This window comes from Protopterus annectens, chromosome 17.part0 (assembly GCF_019279795.1).
Source record: "Protopterus annectens isolate FY-2018-M chromosome 17.part0, PAN1.0, whole genome shotgun sequence".
Taxonomy (NCBI): Eukaryota; Metazoa; Chordata; order Ceratodontiformes; family Protopteridae; genus Protopterus; species Protopterus annectens.
Genome location: NC_056751.1, coordinates 105,964,432 through 105,977,066, shown reverse-complemented (window position 1 = coordinate 105,977,066; position 12,635 = coordinate 105,964,432).

The window sequence follows — 12,635 nt, the reverse complement described above, 5'->3', positions numbered from 1 at the left end:
GACAAACACTTAGAAATACTCACAAACACTGCATCTGTCTCCTAACCTTACCCATACACTAAAATACACAAACTCACACCATCCATCCTTCACTCATCCCCAATCCTAAGTCTAACGCAATCGCGCACACACACACACACACACACACACACACACACACACACACACACACACACACACACCCAACAGCTATAACAAGCAAAATGTCTACTGTTGTTCCTTGTGTGCTTACTGATAAGACTTTTGTTCTGTGCTTCCTGCTATACTCACTCTTGTGGAAACTCCTAAACATATTCATGGACTCTAAGGTGGAGATTGGCAAAAACTTGGTAGAAATGCAACAACAGTAGATTTGACTGGCTAACGTAATAGCTACACCCAGACACATTTAGTTATTGCATTTGTTAACTGGGAAAGTCTACTGGGCCTAGGTGAGCCTATTTTCAGTAAATATCTGGGGAGAAAAGCACCACATAACATTAATAGTGCATACAAGAAAAAGCACAATATACAGTGTTTCTCCACTCTCAATGCATGGAAATAAATATTAAACACAATGGTACAAGTTATTTGCAAACATTACAGATCAACATTGTATAAAATTTGATCACTGAGGATGGAGTTAGTCAGGCAGGGTAGCACTTTTGATTGTTACTTGTTGGAGTTTTGTGGGCATAAGCAGTTGAATTCAGCAAGTCAGAGAGAGCTCTTACATAGTGATATTGTAGAGGGATATAGGACTGGATCAGATGTTAGGAGGTACTATTTTGGCACAAGTACATTGCCAGACAAAAGAGATGTGTGATCTGAGAGACTTTTTAAAGGAGAAGGATAACTGATTGTTCTGATAGAAGGTGGGAGGGCATTCAATAGTTTTGAGATGGTAAAAGAGTACAGCATTTGACCAGTTGCAAGGTTAGGTTTTTCAATTTTTAGCATCATTGTGTTTTTGGATCTCAGTGGCCTGTTAGGGTGGTATGTAGTCAATAAGAAGGAAAGGGAGGGGCATGTTGAAAGCTTGTATATAAGTTTATGTGTAGTGCTTAATTGTGAATAAGTGAGGTAGTGTGGGAGATCAAGCCAGTTTAGCTGTTGTAGAGATAAGCAGTGGTGTGCTAAGTTTCTTGAATTTGTTACAAATTTGGTGTTCTTGCTGTAACATGAGTCTAGTTTGGTTTTCAGGGAAGACTGGATATTGGTGAGGACTGGGCCACCATATGTTGGAAATGGTAGCAGGTAGGATGACGCTAGAGCTTTTTTAGCAGTAATATTAAGGTAGTATTTGTGTCTATAGAGGGTACCTAATTTTTTATGTGTTTTTTTGATGTTGCTATAGATATGGTCGAATGTTAGATTTTCACCAATAATAACTCCTAGAAGTTTGGTACTTGGAACAACTTCAATGAGAGTATTATTATGGGATTAAACAGAAAAAAATATTCTTGTACAGAGCGGTAGTTTTTTTTGGGGGGGGATATTAGAAGTTTGGTTTTATTGTGATTTAGAGCAAGATGGTTGTTTGGCATCCAAGTTTCAGTTGAAGTGAAAGCATTTTGGGTAAGACATTGTAACTCAGATATAGATTTGGCAGTACAGATGATTGTAGAATCATCTGCATTTGGATAACTGTGCAATGGGTAAGGGTGGTGTGGAAGTTGGAAATGAATATACTGAAAAGGAGGGGGCCTAGTATAGATCCTTGAGGTACACCTGTGGTTGTGTTGAGAAAAGGTGAAACGGATTGTTGTCATTTGGTGGATTGTTGCCTATTGGTGAGATAATCTGAGAACCAGTTTAAGGTATGGGGTGAGAGACCCAAGCCGGTGAGTTTTGTGAGCAGAAGAGGATGTGAAACCATGTCAAAGGCCTTAGAGAGATCTAGGAGCAGTGAGAAGACTATGTAACTGGCATTGCGAGCCCTGTTCACTGTGTCCATAAAGGATATGAGAGCATACAGGTACTATGACCTGGCCTGAAGCCGTGCTGTGTGGGGGAAAGTATCTGGTTTTGGACAAGATAGTTAAGAAGTTGAGTGTGAATACATATTTCTAATATTTTAGCGATGAGTGAGAGGATAGCGATGGGTCAGAAATTACAGATATCCGAGTTGTTGCCACCTTTATGGAGTGGAAGAACAAATGCTTTCTTCCATATGTTTGGTATACTGGACTCCTGAATAGATCTATTGAGGAGTATGCTGATAGGATAGGCAATGAAGTTTGCAGATATTTATAGAAATTCAGTGGGTAAATTGTCTGGTGTGTTAGTACAAGGTTTGAGTTTATGAAGTAGTTTTTTTATAGTGGAAGTTGGTATCGGTGAGAATGAGAATAGAGGAGTAGTACAGGAGTGTGAAGTGAGTATTGCAATGTGATCTTTAGAACACTGACAAATTAATAACTTCAGAAGAATGTTTATTAGTTAATGGAAATCATTTATAGTGGAATTGTATGCTTCTAAATCTAACATTGCAACAAGAATTGCGGTATCTTTTGTAAAACAAAAACTAACAGGTAATTGGTTAACTTGTTTCAAATGTGAGAGAATGGAGACATGTACATGCATTTTGTTCCACTAATACTGAAGAAAGTGCTAGTAACAGAAATATGAAAACTGATTTGCATGCTACAAATTAAATAGTAGTGGAATGTGGTATGACTGGACCTAGAACAACTAAGTCAGCATTGTGGCACTGTGTTACAACCAAGTTAATGAAAAGTCAAAATCAAAAAGATGAGATACCACCACAGAAAAGGTTTATTGTTTAAACACTATAAAAATAATAAAAATTAAAATCCTGGATGAGCACTTTCAGCCTTTTAAGGCCTTCTTCAGATCCTAAATAGTAGGCAATCAGTTCCTCTTTTTCAAAATGTGAAAAGCCAATGAAATGTCATCTTTGCAGCTGCCGCCCCTGCAGTATGGGCTTCAATGGGATTATACCATTCAATCCTGGGAGTTGGTTGGCTTGCAAGTCAGCTATCCACCTTGTCTCTATTATTTCTGTTTTATTTACAATATTTCCATCTCTCAAGTCATCCAGTATTAATTCCAATGCCATGAAGTAAAATTTGTGCCCTGGATTTGATATTATGTGTTATGAGACCCTAAGGAATTTGTATGGGGCAGCCTATCCCTCTAATAGACATTTAGAAGTATGGCTCCATTACCCTTTGGCACTAAGACTGCTTATTTTTGCATGTGGACAAACCAATAACAGTGGAAATATGACTGTCATTGTGCATGCAGTGTATATCACAGAAAGTTTGTAAATGTTATCTTTTACTTAATGCCTACTTCTCTCAATAGTTTTGTCAGCACAGAATAAACATGGTTATTGTCTCTAATGATTTCTTAAACTTAATTTTTTCAAATTATTAGAAATGTAATGATGCTTGGACATGTCACATGTTAGACATTCACAGTAAAAAAAGCTAGTATAGACATCATCAAATCTTTAGATGAATACCGGTGTATATTTTTTCTTCCAATATACTTGGTGATGTAGAACCATCACTCTTTTAAGTTTTGTACCCACTATTTATACATACTCTTGTTTCTTTTATAGTGTGCTATTTTGTTATATATGCTAATACTTTTCTTGGTTGGTTCATTAATATTTTACTGACATTTAAAATTAATATTACTTGTCTTGTGAGCCTATGCATTATTCAGTTATAGCAATGCAAATTGTTTTGTTTTTAGGATTTAAAAACATGGGCAGTGCTTAAGGTTGTAGTACTAAAGCATACCTCTCAACCTCTTGGCACAAGAAATCTAAACAAAACCTAAAATAATGGTGGGCCAACGGCCCAAAAACAAGGACAAGTTTTAAATATTACTCTTATTAACTTAGAAAGTGGCTAGAATAAGAAGATTTGTGTTAGCCTGCAATTTATGAAGGATATGAAGTCTGAAACTGCAAAGTATGTTATTATTTAGCGACTTCAGTCCTCTATGATTTGCCAGAGCAACACATTTTATGAGGAACAGACCAAAAATAAAAGGCAAAAATCTGGATGTTCTGCAACAATTTGGACAGTTGAAAGGTATGTGCCAAACCTATGATTTCTGCTAACACACCTTAGGCTGAACCATATCAATGATCTGTTACTGCAGATTAAAAAAAAAAATCGCTTTCAGACTTTAAACCAACAAAGCCACTGAATGACTTTGTTGTCTTTCATAGGCCACTGGCTGCTTAATAAATGCAAGTTTGTTTCCATCAGCAGTCTGTAGTTTGTTGGTGATCACCATTTATTGTCTTCATTGTTTACATATCCTTTTTTGTCCATGTAGGTTTCTTCTGACTACTCTCATTTCTTCTACCTAATGGCTTGATGTTTAGCTGCCTACTCTAAATGTTGCAGGCATACAGAGTTTACCTTTGCTCTGGGTCTATAACCTCAAGCCCCTTAACTAGTTATGAAATGATTAAATGATCAACTTTTGTTGCAAAAGCCTAAATGTTCAAAGCCATGGGGCCAGATTCTGCAAAGTTCACAGAATCCAGTGCATTATGCCAATATCAGCATCAAAGTTGCACATAGCAATGAAATATGTAAATGTGCTGCAGTAAACTCTGAATACCTTTGCTCACAACGGAGTATCTCAGTAGTATTGGCGCATTATTACTCACAAGTAATCCATAAGTAATGAAAAATCGCTGTCAAAGCGTAATGTACGTTAACAAAGTTACAGAAATATTATCACAATTCAACCAACCTGACAGTCTTAAATACATGTCTGAAACAGAATCTGTCCAGTAAAGCTTAAAGACAACTAAGGAATATATCACAGTAGATCCATCATTTTTACAATATGCCAGCTATCATTTACTGATTCCGACAGAATCTATACATTTTCCAATAAAATAAAAGTGCAGAGTAATCATGGCCACATCACTACAGCTAACATTAACTAAAAATGGATGTGGGACTTGTGTGGGGAACACAGGTAACGTACACATCCAAGGGCAGTGGGAGATAAAAAAAGAAGATGTAGGGTATGGGGAAGGAACACACGGGAGGTATAGGTTCATAGGTTCATAGGTTGGTACTAGGCTATCAGCCCTAGGGCCTATACAAGCCTAGCCATAACAATTCCCTGGCTATTTCTTCCCACATTATTTACTTTACTTTATTTATGCTGGTATAGAAGAATCAGACGGAAGCTCAGAGGGGCATGGGCATTTTTTTTTTTTTTTTTGGTGGGAATATGCCACAATTTTTTTAATTATTTTTTTTCAAGAATAGAAGGAAAAGTAAAGATAAGGAAAGAGGAGGAGAAGGCCATCACAGCAGGTATACCCACAGAACAAATATCACAATACATGATAGACAAAGGTTGGAAAAAAACAGTAAGGACAGCTAAGTTACACAGACAGCACATTGCACTACATGGGCAATAGAAAGTTGTCAAACATGGTGGGGATGCATACCAGCCATGGGGAAATGCAGACAAACATAGCTTCCTATGCCCTATCATGTTCCAACATGTTGCAAACTGTATGGCAGTCATACCTGGATGTGCATGACCAATTCTAGATGTGTTGTAGGGTAATAAATAAGGATTACAGTACACAGTGGATAAATAAACACACATCCAAGTAGGTTATCAGCAGTGCAAGGGTAACCCAAGCAATATCAGTGAGTGGATGCAGGTCTAAGAATGGTAGATAACTCCACAAGTGGACAGAACTGAACCTTTGAGAATGTATGTAAAAGGCAAACAACCAAGCACAGTGCCAAGCAGCTAAATGGCTACTATATATACAAATAGGTGTACAAAACTGAAAAAAACATGCAATGGAATGCATATATGTGGCACACATATGTCATGTCAAAGGCAAAACACAGGTATATGTATGATTGTCAGTGGCCTAAATGGAATGTACATGAAAGCAATGTCAACAGACATACACTCACAAATGACATGTAAGAATACCTCCACAAATCTAACAGTACTGCTTAAAAAAGTATCAGGTTGCACATTTGAATTTCACCTACATCCTCTGGTTAACACACAAGTATAATAAGAACAAGGATGTATTACAAGCAGTAGCCAGCAACTTGTGTGCAGATGTTCTACTTCTGTAAAATCTCCATACATTAGGCACACGTTGACTAGGTCAGCAATGTAATACATGACAATGGTCAAGAAATGGCAACAAAGGCATACATATCTGCAAAATATATTATGCAAATATGAAGGTGGACGTGAGATGGACAATCTGGGCCCACATCAGGGAAGACGATGATAAAGCAAGACAAGAAGGTGAGGTTACACAGTGCAAATGCATGTATCCAAGCACAAAGGGTGCTGTCAAAGCCAACCTAAAATACATTAAGCAAATGTCAAGTGCATATCACATGGGCAGAATGTATTGCTGATGTCCACCAAAATGGGCATGTATAAATCACACATACACAGTAAAGTGCAATCATGTAACATCAACAGGCATAGGTAAGCAAGCTAAGAATTTCAATCACATGCGCATATCCTGCCATGCCAATGTTGAATAAACAACTGCAGGTATATGTCATGCACCCTACTCATTACTGAGCAGAGGACACTCCTGTGAGCATCATTGCAGCACATCAAGAGATAAGTCAGTGAATGCTTACATGTGAAAATTACAATGGTGTTTCTGCATGATCAGGCTATGTGTAGAGACATGGGCAATCATCCGTTACTGTGTACAAATATTGCCAGAAGGTGTCAATTTATGTGAATAAGGAATGGATATGTAAATGTAACATAAACATGCTAAAATGTACTGTTAATGAATACGTTATCCTTACCATGGTGTATACATTAATGTTAAATTGGTGTTTGATGCAATCAGGAAAGGAGGACTACCCATAAGTATGACATACCTGTATATGATCCCACCCAGCATCAGCATTGCCAACACATGGTATACAACAGCACATCATGCCAGTGGGACAGCATAACAACTGTCATCTGAAACACATGGGAAATAGCATGCCCTTCTGTTGCATATACATGATATGGTAATGCACAAATCTTAACCATTCCACAGCGGTAGTGCCAGACTATGGGCAACATCTGTTGTCCATCAGTTTTCCTCAGTAAAACACATGTTTACAGGGTAATTGTTGCAGCAGTAGCTGCAGGTTAACTGTCACAATGCATGGACAGCTGAAAGTGGAAGGAAAGTGTAATGTGTTAATATGTGTCATGCACACATTGAAACATAATTAAATGTTACAAGACAATATCTGCATGGTACGTTTGCACATGTAACACTTAAGCATGGAAGCTACATGGTATGACTGCACAACTGTGCATATATAGTCTAAATCAATTATATGGCAATCAGCATGTTGGCAGCATAACACAATTGGAGAACCCAGACAATGCTTTCGGACCTGAAAGACCTGCCTGATAGGTATGAGTGCCATGAATGATCTCCTGGCTTATCTCCCTGAATGAGTCATGCATAGCATGTGCCATGTGCTTGAAAAAAATCCCCATCAAAATTCCCCATCATGTCCCTCATCTGTTTTCATAACACATTGTTCACAACCTGCCAGATCTCCTCCTGATAATCATCTCTCTTTTGTTCCTGGTGTCATCTCCATCAGGGTACATCAGTCATGATAGTGCATGCAAGTGCAGGTCCAGCTTTGTCATCACCATCATCATCATCTGAGGACATGGCAGTGGCCTGGCATTCGCTCATCATCTACAGCTGATAGGAGATCATCCATAGGTCCTATGCTTTGTCAAGATGAATCACAACACAGGAAAGAAATTATATATGCATACCTGATACTACCTGTCTGCATAACATACCCATTGTGACACAATGAGCAGGCAGAAAACAGTTCTCGTAAAATGTTAAATTACTTTATGAGCATAGTCCGGTGTACCACCATATGCAATTTATTTTAGCAGTCAAATTCATAACAATAAAAAGCAAATGTCTGTCACACAGTGAATTCCCACAAAGATCATAACTGACCCAAAAATTAATTTGATGTTCACATCTGCAATGTAACATATATTAATTAACATCACAGTCACATGTAAATTGTACAAGTACAAATATGAGACTGAAGGTGTAGTATCATACAGTGAAGTTCTTATGTAAAACACAGTTCAGTTTGAAATGGTACAAACATTACCAAGTAGCACAACTTTAATCAACACAGCCGCTGCAAGTGAATGGCTGCTAATGCACACAACACCTTCCCTATGTCACTTTATCTGTAGTTATGGACATGTCCAATAACAGAATATGACAAGGAGATTGTATCCGTCACCAATGTGAGCAGTGCAATCAAGGCCATGCAATGGCATGCATGACATAGCTTGCCAGCAGAAATCATGACATCACTTGAGCATTTCTTTATTGGCCAGCATAAAGCATGGCAAAATATGCAAATCAAGCACATGTAACATATCATGACATTTGAATGTGACCTTGACTGGCACTGCCTCATGCCACATTAACATAAATGAAATTTGACAAACTCAGAACTTGTAAATGTCAAGATAACATTATTATTGAAACCTGCAGTGTTTAATAACATTGTCTCCCTCAGTTAACTGTCCAGCGGAGTGTCTGGAAGCATGTCATTATTTCCATTATTTTCCCTTGTATGTGTTCCCTAAGCAGTTATTTCTGTGTGTGAATGCAAATTGTAATCCCTGCATGTAATGACTCATATGAACAGCCACCAAGTGACATTGTTAAAATGAAGACAAAGTGAGATGACAATATTGTGGAAACTAGGCAAGCCATATGACAAACATCTGAGCCAGGCAGCATGGTAATTGACTGCCTCCACATCAATACAAGGAATAAAACAGTAACAAATAGTTATAATATTCAATCATAAATACAATCACAGCCTGTGACACATGATAATCTAGTATATATTGTACAAACAGTATTGTATGTCCACAACTGTATGCATGACCTATCTACAATTATTAACAATCAGTAGTCTGCAAAATGCAAAATTCCTGATGATGATTGCTGATTATGAAATATTGTAAAGAGATGCCTATCTGCTCAAGTATCTGCAAACACAGGATACACATATGTTGCAACAAAAACACCCTATGTGTTGTAGACAGATGCATTACCAATGTTGAAGTGAAGGGCATACAACACAGCCTGCTAATGACAGAGTGGACACTGACTCAGAATACACCCATCCAATCTGTGAATAGTCAGGCTATGAACAACAGATCAGTTACCAAGGAACATGCATTATGGGCAACAGTCAAAGCACTGCAGACTTGTATGAAAAACATCCACCTTCAAAAATGTGTGACAGATATACAGACAACTGTCATTTAGGTTGTGGCCTACATTTCAAAACTTATTTTCAAAAAGCATGGTTTGCTGCTAAATGAAATTTAAACATATTTGTATTTAAATCAGACTTGTAAGCACATGTATAGTGTGACTATTGTACTAACCTAAATGATACATGACAGATATTCTGGCATTCTAAGCAATATATGGTAATTTAAAAATATGGGCCTGTAACAACCATCATATGCAATTTATTTAACAAACATAAAAATTAAGCAAGTACCTCTCTCCCTCCCCTGCTGCTTAAGCATGTTTATCCTTTCAATGCACAGGGCATGGTTTTGGGTCCTGTTTTCATGGCCTGAAAAAAGAAAAGAACAACTATGAATGATGTACTCCTCAAATAACAGGGATATACATTTCTCAGGTCATGTTCTAAATGATTTTATTTTGAAGAACATCAGGGAATCACCATATTCATTTTACAATGTCACATACACAGGCTTTTACAACTTTGAAGACAAATTGGAGGACATAAGATTTAAACCTGTAACTTTAATGTATATCCACATTTTAACCCTGACACCTACGTGCATAGCTAATCCATCTTCAGCATGTGAATGCAATGAAAAGACTTGGGGTTATGAATATGTAGGGACGGGTTACTGATATGGATCATGGCTTAGCATTTCAAAAAAGGAACACATGCTGGGCATGTAGGTAAATAATCTGCAGAATGGATTCATATCAGCACTGTGATCACAACCAGTAACAGCAAAGGAAAACCTTCATCCCTCAAACAGTGGAACAGTGGGACAGTGTCATGTATCACATAGCTTCTGTTAACAGAGATATAAAAGGTGTTGTGGATCAGGGACACAGAAAGGTATGTGGGAGGACTACATTTACAGATATTCCTTGGCAAAGTGCACATCAAAAATCAAATGCATACATCATTGTATCCCCCTGATCTGCATTTCAAATGTAAATCTGACCATCTGGCTCCCTCAAAACCTAAGATGTGGTTGTTGGAGTGAATGTAAGGACTAATGACAAAACAACATTTGATAGCACTTTTTAAAATAATACTGTTCGCTAGACATATAACAATCTGTTGCAAGCTTAACACATAACCCTGCAGTTAAATAGTTGCTATTAACAGAGCATTACAGATTTCAAAGATATTTGTAGGAATTCAATGAATAACCAAGTTATTTGCAACCATGCAAAGGATAAATATTAATATCAATAAGCAGCTATGTAGAGAAGAATATTCAACACTGTGTGAAATAAACAATAACAATATAATGACATGTTTCAGCTATGTGGATTTGAACTGACAGCACACCAAAATATCGACATGCTGGCCAGTTTCTCAGCTGGCCAAGCTAACAGGCAGTATATATTTCTTCTTAACAAACAGGTACTGTGTGTTTATCCATATTTCTGTGGATAACAGATGAAGACACTTACTGGCCATTATAATCTAAAGAAATAACAGCTATCAATACATATGTATAATAAGGTGGGCAGTCATTCCTGTTGTCTTAAACAAATGGGTCTGTAGTAAGAATGTTCACTTTATTAAGAGGAATGTTACTATTCAGACATATATAGCTAGAGTAGGTGATTCTTTTGTAATATAATGGATAACTACGAAATGCATAGTCATCAGTGGCCTAGGTTCTATAGGTGCCAGTTATACATGACTACAATGAATGTTTGAACTGATGTCATTATATGTTGGAAAACAGATGTACACATACAATGTTCAGTATTATGTATACTCTAAATATTAGTAAATAAATTAACAGCATGAGAATTTAACCCATTCTTATACGGGGACAGTCACCCCATCTTCTCAATCATCCAGATGAGCCAATTGTCATAACAGTTACTTAATGGTTTTAAAAGCCATGTATCTTATATATCTGGGACACAGCTATATCTCTAAATTCTGTAGGAAGGCTCAGGTATACATAGGATTGTGACACTTATTGTAGGCATCCACCGTCTGTCTCCACACCTTGGCGACCCTCCGAAACATGTCATTGTAGTGGTGGCAAACCTGCACTCCAGTCTAGCAGATCCCCATATGTCGTTGATGCTCCCTAGCAATCCAGTTCCAAATGTCGATCATTGCAAAGTTCCTTGGCCTGGCTTTTATCTGATGCTACACTCCAGAGCAAATGACCAGCATCTCCAGAACAGATAGTCAGCATCTGGGTAGCCTCCTCCTCGGTCCAATTGGGTGTCCAGACATGTCAAGACCTCCTGGATGCAGCCATCTTAATAATGTGAATACTTTAATGGAAAATGTCGTAAAATTGGAAAAATGCTCACTGAGGTCCCACTCAGTTCACAAGTAACAATGGTCTGATCTGTAAATGTATCAAAGTCAATATTTAAAAGTGGCACTTTTAGGATGGTATCAGATCATTGGAAGATAATAGGCATACGCTACACATGGTACCATTTATCGATAGCCATTGGGTACTTGTGTGGAGCACCTTCCCATTACATCGAACTATTGGTCAATACACCAGATTTTGAGAACTTATGAGGATGTGTGCAAATGGAATTCCAAAACCTGGAATTTTAATGAACATCATTATTTATGTATGGTACAAACGGTATTTAAAAGATGGATGCACATTAGGTGCGCTTACTTTCAGTTATACCCGAGTTAAAAGTAGCTAACAAGGTAAACTGGCACCTGCTAGCATTTCTGTTGTGGTGAATACTATTTCTGTTAATATTGCTCATTCTCAAATCTATCTATTATTATTTTTTATGGAAAATATGTGCATTAAGACAAACGCTTCAACTTACTGGAGTGCTGTTTGGTTCACCTGTATGCATGCAGGTGCTGACATCTACATTAAGGACATGCATTAATTTTCCATATGCAGTTGTATAGACAGATTTACATGGCAAAAGTGAACAATACATAAAGACATATTTATGGATTATCTATATATCTTGCAGGTAACTCCATACACTCTGTGGTGTATATACAGAAACCTATGGATTCTGGCAGTATTGATATTTACTATGTCCTTTTGCTGTTATGGATATTTATTCGTTGTTTGTTCTTAACACAAGTCATATAACTACTGGTTCAATAGAAAAAGGATCTGTCCCTTCTGTGTAGGCTTCTGGATACCAAGGTTTTCCAACACTTTCCATAAGTTGTTTAATTGCTAATCTTTGTATTATTTCAATATGTAATGCATACAGACTCCTGTGGCATGATGCTGTTGTCTTTGGACCTCATTCAATGTTTATCTGGTGGTAGTCTTAGCAATTCTTTCAATCAGTCTGCTTCAGCATGTACTGG